The sequence below is a fragment of the Schistocerca gregaria genome, unplaced genomic scaffold (genome assembly GCF_023897955.1).
Source record: "Schistocerca gregaria isolate iqSchGreg1 unplaced genomic scaffold, iqSchGreg1.2 ptg000361l, whole genome shotgun sequence".
In the NCBI taxonomy this organism is placed as follows: domain Eukaryota; kingdom Metazoa; phylum Arthropoda; class Insecta; order Orthoptera; family Acrididae; genus Schistocerca; species Schistocerca gregaria.
The window spans coordinates 648,974-655,635 of record NW_026061818.1 but is presented as its reverse complement, the minus strand read 5'-3'; the positions used below and the strand labels follow the sequence as shown (position 1 = coordinate 655,635).

Below are 6,662 nucleotides of genomic sequence, written 5' to 3'. Positions count from 1 at the left end.
CGACGACGACGACGACGACGACGACGACGACGACGACGACGAATATCGCGAGAGGCTCTGAGATATGTGAGAAATACATCTATAAAATGTAATTCAGACTACCTCGTCCCACCTTATGCTGTACCGCTTTGGCAAATGCTTTATCTGCGCCATTCGCCTTAATCGCATCTGAGAGTGATTCTTAAAAAAACGCCTGTCGCTAATTGTTCGTCATCACAGGTACTGTTTGCTATACGGCCACGACGCGCAACTGATTTCCAAAATTCATCTTTCACCTGTGAGGATGGAACTTACGACCGCTGGTTTATTAGACCAGTGCTCTACCACTGAGCTAAAGAGGCGCGGCCTAGCGGTACTCTTGGGTACTTCGTCCTTACGGTCGTCTGCATCATCAGACTTTAGCTGACAACACTTCATATTACCGGCTAATATTTGCAGCTATGGCGACAAATTACTGCTTGACTACACATCTGACACGTAACCGATGTGCTCTCCAAACAACAACACTTGCATTTCAGAACATGTCTTTCACACATGTCTACAAAATCACCTTCACCTTCAAATACAGATTCCTTGCGACTGACAGAGACGTAGGCAAAGTTTAAAGTTGCTATTTCCATTAAATCTCGTTAATCAGAAAAACGGTAATTTACACCTGCAGCGGAAGAAAATTCCGTTCCGCCCAGCGTCTGGCTCGAACCCACGACCCTGGGATACGCTCTACCGACTGAGCTAGCCGGCTACCTCGGTGAATACCTGCCGGGTAGCACGTCACACAGTACTCGTTTGTGTTGGGTGGTCCCATACAGAATCTCTCCATGATGCCTAATGTTTTCCTAACGTCACACTCGTCACGTACTTCACTTTTATGTCATAATCATTTCTGAGAGGTAAAGAAATTGCATGACAACATGCACAGCTAGTCGCGTCAAAATTAACGCACATACTTTATGTGACTCAAAAGCCGAACGAGTTACTTTCCGACGTTGTTTTAGATGTGCAAGTGATAGTCAAAACTCGCTGTGTCGGCACTCTGCCGACCATTTCGCTAGTTAACACCGGTCTTGTTGTGTGTGTTTCAAGCTCAAGAGCATCTCCAAGCAAAAAATGGTCAACAGCAACATTCAGACGGTTTCGTACTGCTCAATTGCTACATTAAAACGTTATGTTTCTTTTTCAGAACTGGAAAAACACAAGCGTGACAGCATTCGAACCTGTAATCTTCAGATCCGAAGTCCGACGCCTTATCCAGTAGGCCACACGGTCACTGACGACCAACATTTACATGTATACGACTCATCTCGAAACGCTCACACCCCTGAGGATTTGTGTTTTCGTTCTACACAGCCGCTGCCCCTTGCTCTTTCCCACCCATTCGTTACATTCAACCTCTGACGAGACCGACCAAATATAGACTGTGAAACAAGACCACACACTTTGTGCATTCGGAATCGAAGGCAGGGCGTCCCTCGCCGCATTTGCTACGATTGCCATTTGCTACTTCTGCAGAAGCGGCGGCGGCGGCGGCGGCGGCGACGACGACGACGACGACGACGACGACGACGACGAATATCGCGAGAGGCTCTGAGATATGTGAGAAATACATCTATAAAATGTAATTCAGACTGCCTCGTCCCACCTTATGCTGTACCGCTTTGGCAAATGCTTTATCTGCGCCATTCGCCTTAATCGCATCTGAGAGTGATTCTTAAAAAAACGCCTGTCGCTAATTGTTCGTCATCACAGGTACTGTTTGCTATACGGCCACGACGCGCAACTGATTTCCAAAATTCATCTTTCTCCTGTGAGGATGGAACTTACGACCGCTGGTTTATTAGACCAGTGCTCTACCACTGAGCTAAAGAGGCGCGGCCTAGCGGTACTCTTGGGTACTTCGTCCTTACGGTCGTCTGCATCATCAGACTTTAGCTGACAACACTTCATATTACCGGCTAATATTTGCAGCTATGGCGACAAATTACTGCTTGACTACACATCTGACACGTAACCGATGTGCTCTCCAAACAACAACACTTGCATTTCAGAACATGTCTTTCACACATGTCTACAAAATCACCTTCACCTTCAAATACAGCTTCCTTGCGACTGACAGAGACGTAGGCAAAGTTTAAAGTTGCTATTTCCATTAAATCTAGTTAATCAGAAAAACGGTAATTTACACTTGCAGCGGAACAAAATTCCGTTCCGCCCAGCGTCTGGCTCGAACCCACGACCCTGGGATTAAAAGTCTGACGCTCTACCGACTGAGCTAGACGGCTACCTCGGTGAATACCTGCCGGGTAGCACGTCACACAGTACTCGTTTGTGTTGGGTGGTCCCATACAGAATCTCTCCATGATGCCTAATGTTTTCCTAACGTCACACTCGTCACGTACTTCACTTTTATGTCATAATCATTTCTGAGAGGTAAAGAAATTGCATGACAACATGCACAGCTAGTCGCGTCAAAATTAACGCACATACTTTATGTGACTCAAAAGCCGAACGAGTTACTTTCCGACGTTGTTTTAGATGTGCAAGTGATAGTCAAAACTCGCTGTGTCGGCACTCTGCCGACCATTTCGCTAGTTAACACCGGTCTTGTTGTGTGTGTTTCAAGCTCAAGAGCATCTCCAAGCAAAAAATGGTCAACAGCAACATTCAGACGGTTTCGTACTGCTCAATTGCTACATTAAAACGTTATGATTCTTTTTCAGAACTGGAAAAACACAAGCGTGACAGCATTCGAACCTGTAATCTTCAGATCCGAAGTCCGACGCCTTATCCATTAGGCCACACGGTCACTGACGACCAACATTTACATGTATACGACTCATTTCGAAACGCTCACACCCCTGAGGATTTGTGTTTTCGTTCTACACAGCCGCTGCCCCTTGCTCTTTCCCACCCATTCGTTACATTCAACCTCTGACGAGACCGACCAAATATAGACTGTGAAACAAGACCACACACTTTGTGCATTCGGAATCGAAGGCAGGGCGTCCCTCGCCGCATTTGCTACGATTGCCATTTGCTACTTCTGCAGAAGCGGCGGCGGCGGCGACGACGACGACGACGACGACGACGACGAATATCGCGAGAGGCTCTGAGATATGTGAGAAATACATCTATAAAATGTAATTCAGACTGCCTCGTCCCACCTTATGCTGTACCGCTTTGGCAAATGCTTTATCTGCGCCATTCGCCTTAATCGCATCTGAGAGTGATTCTTAAAAAAACGCCTGTCGCTAATTGTTCGTCATCACAGGTACTGTTTGCTATACGGCCACGACGCGCAACTGATTTCCAAAATTCATCTTTCTCCTGTGAGGATGGAACTTACGACCGCTGGTTTATTAGACCAGTGCTCTACCACTGAGCTAAAGAGGCGCGGCCTAGCGGTACTCTTGGGTACTTCGTCCTTACGGTCGTCTGCATCATCAGACTTTAGCTGACAACACTTCATATTACCGGCTAATATTTGCAGCTATGGCGACAAATTACTGCTTGACTACACATCTGACACGTAACCGATGTGCTCTCCAAACAACAACACTTGCATTTCAGAACATGTCTTTCACACATGTCTACAAAATCACCTTCACCTTCAAATACAGATTCTTTGCGACTGACAGAGACGTAGGCAAAGTTTAAAGTTGCTATTTCCATTAAATCTCGTTAATCAGAAAAACGGTAATTTACACCTGCAGCGGAACAAAATTCCGTTCCGCCCAGCGTCTGGCTCGAACCCACAACCCTGGGATTAAGAGTCCGACGCTCTACCGACTGAGCTAGCCGGCTACCTCGGTGAATACCTGCCGGGTAGCACGTCACACAGTACTCGTTTGTGTTGGATGGTCCCATACAGAATCTCTCCATGATGCCTAATGTTTTCCTAACGTCACACTCGTCACGTACTTCACTTTTATGTCATAATCATTTCTGAGAGGTAAAGAAATTGCATGACAACATGCAGAGCTAGTCGCGTCAAAATTAACGCACATACTTTATGTGACTCAAAAGCCGAACGAGTTACTTTCCGATGTTGTTTTAGATGTGCAAGTGATAGTCAAAACTCGCTGTGTCGGCACTCTGCCGACCATTTCGCTAGTTAACACCGGTCTTGTTGTGTGTGTTTCAAGCTCAAGAGCATCTCCAAGCAAAAAATGGTCAACAGCAACATTCAGACGGTTTCGTACTGCTCAATTGCTACATTAAAACGTTATGATTCTTTTTCAGAACTGGAAAAACACAAGCGTGACAGCATTCGAACCTGTAATCTTCAGATACAAAGTCCGACGCCTTATCCATTAGGCCACACGGTCACTGACGACCAACATTTACATGTATACGACTCATCTCGAAACGCTCACACCCCTGCGGATTTGTGTTTTCGTTCTACACAGCCGCTGCCCCTTGCTCTTTCCCACCCATTCGTTACATTCAACCTCTGACGAGACCGACCAAATATAGACTGTGAAACAAGACCACACACTTTGTGCATTCGGAATCGAAGGCAGGGCGTCCCTCGCCGCATTTGCTACGATTGCCATTTGCTACTTCTGCAGAAGCGGCGGCGGCGGCGGCGACGACGACGACGACGACGACGAATATCGCGAGAGGCTCTGAGATATGTGAGAAATACATCTATAAAATGTAATTCAGACTGCCTCGTCCCACCTTATGCTGTACCGCTTTGGCAAATGCTTTATCTGCGCCATTCGCCTTAATCGCATCTGAGAATGATTCTTAAAAAAACGCCTGTCGCTAATTGTTCGTCATCACAGGTACTGTTTGCTATACGGCCACGACGCGCAACTGATTTCCAAAATTCATCTTTCTCCTGTGAGGATTGAACTTACGACCGCTGGTTTATTAGACCAGTGCTCTACCACTGAGCTAAAGAGGCGCGGCCTAGCGGTACTCTTGGGTACTTCGTCCTTACGGTCGTCTGCATCATCAGACTTTAGCTGACAACACTTCATATTACCGGCTAATATTTGCAGCTATGGCGACAAATTACTGCTTGACTACACATCTGACACGTAACCGATGTGCTCTCCAAACAACAACACTTGCATTTCAGAACATGTCTTTCACACATGTCTACAAAATCACATTCACCTTCAAATACAGCTTCCTTGCGACTGACAGAGACGTAGGCAAAGTTTAAAGTTGCTATTTCCATTAAATCTCGTTAATCAGAAAAACGGTAATTTACACCTGCAGCGGAACAAAATTCCGTTCCGCCCAGCGTCTGGCACGAACCCACGACCCTGGGATTAAGAGTCTGACGCTCTACCGACTGAGCTAGCCGGCTACCTCGGTGAATGACTGCCGGGTAGCACGTCACACAGTACTCGTTTGTGTTGGGTGGTCCCATACAGAATCTCTCCATGATGCCTAATGTTTTCCTAACGTCACACTCGTCACGTACTTCACTTTTATGCCATAATCATTTCTGAGAGGTAAAGAAATTGCATGACAACATGCAGAGCTATTGGCGTCAAAATTAACGCACATACTTTATGTGACTCAAAAGCCGAACGAGTTACTTTCCGACGTTGTTTTAGATGTGCAAGTGATAGTCAAAACTCGCTGTGTCGGCACTCTGCCGACCATTTCGCTAGTTAACACCGGTCTTGTTGTGTGTGTTTCAAGCTCAAGAGCATCTCCAAGCAAAAAATGGTCAACAGCAACATTCAGACGGTTTTGTACTGCTCAATTGCTACATTAAAACGTTATGTTTCTTTTTCAGAACTGGAAAAACACAAGCGTGACAGCATTCGAACCTGTAATCTTCAGATCCGAAGTCCGACGCCTTATCCATTTTTTTTTTATTTTTTTTTCCATTACACCATTTTTTTTTTTTTTTTTTTGTAACCTCCCCCTTGGCAGTCCCCTCCCGGAGATCCGAATTTTTTTTTTTTTTTTTTTTTTTTTTTTTTTATATATAAGCAGCATGAGGCAGGCGGAGGCAAAGCGGGCAGGGGTCAAAATCTCGAGGCCTGGCCGCGATGTCTCCACCCAGTCCTGTTGCTGAGGCGTGTCTTTATCATAGTTTTCAATAAGAAATTTTACATCTTGTTGTATACGTAGATATATGCTGTTTTGCCTTCGAAATCCTGAACCAAAAGATGCTTCATTTGAAACAAAAAATTTATGTCATGCCGAGGCAATAGAGACTGAAGGTTATAGCTTTAGTGCTTTTTTTTTTTTTTTTTTTTTCTCTCATCCACTGCTTCTCGGCAACCTAGCATACTTCTTTGTAATATATAATAAAGTTGTAGGAAGTAGTGGACCCTGAACCTGTATATTATTTTTTTAATTTCTGTTTAGTTTTTTTATTGTTATTATTATTATTTTTGTTTGTTTGTTATTTTTTTTTATTGTAAAAGAAAAATCTTCATGGAATGTGAAGAAGGAATTTTATGTTAAGGCACTAATTCCATAGCCTCCTTTCCTTCTTGAGATTAATAATAATAATAAAAAAGTATGTTCCCTTCCATGGAAACAAATGAGACTTCCTTCTCAGTCATAAAATGAATGTATAAGAAAACAATTTATCTTTAACCCTGCGATACTGGCTTTCGGCTTCGGCTTCTTCTGTGCAATAAACAAAATAGCCTTCTTTGCCAGCAGAGGATAAGTGATTGTAATAT

The 6,662-nt window shown here is 44.5% G+C and overlaps 1 non-coding gene across 1 annotated transcript; it reads right to left on the bottom strand.

Annotated features, from left to right (window-relative positions):
• Nucleotides 1-4,837: 4,837 nt before the first annotated feature.
• On the bottom strand, nucleotides 4,838-4,909 carry Trnai-aau (transfer RNA isoleucine (anticodon AAU)). Its single transcript has one exon. It is a non-coding gene; the product is annotated as a tRNA-Ile (tRNA).
• Between the last annotated feature and the right edge of the window lie 1,753 nt (nucleotides 4,910-6,662).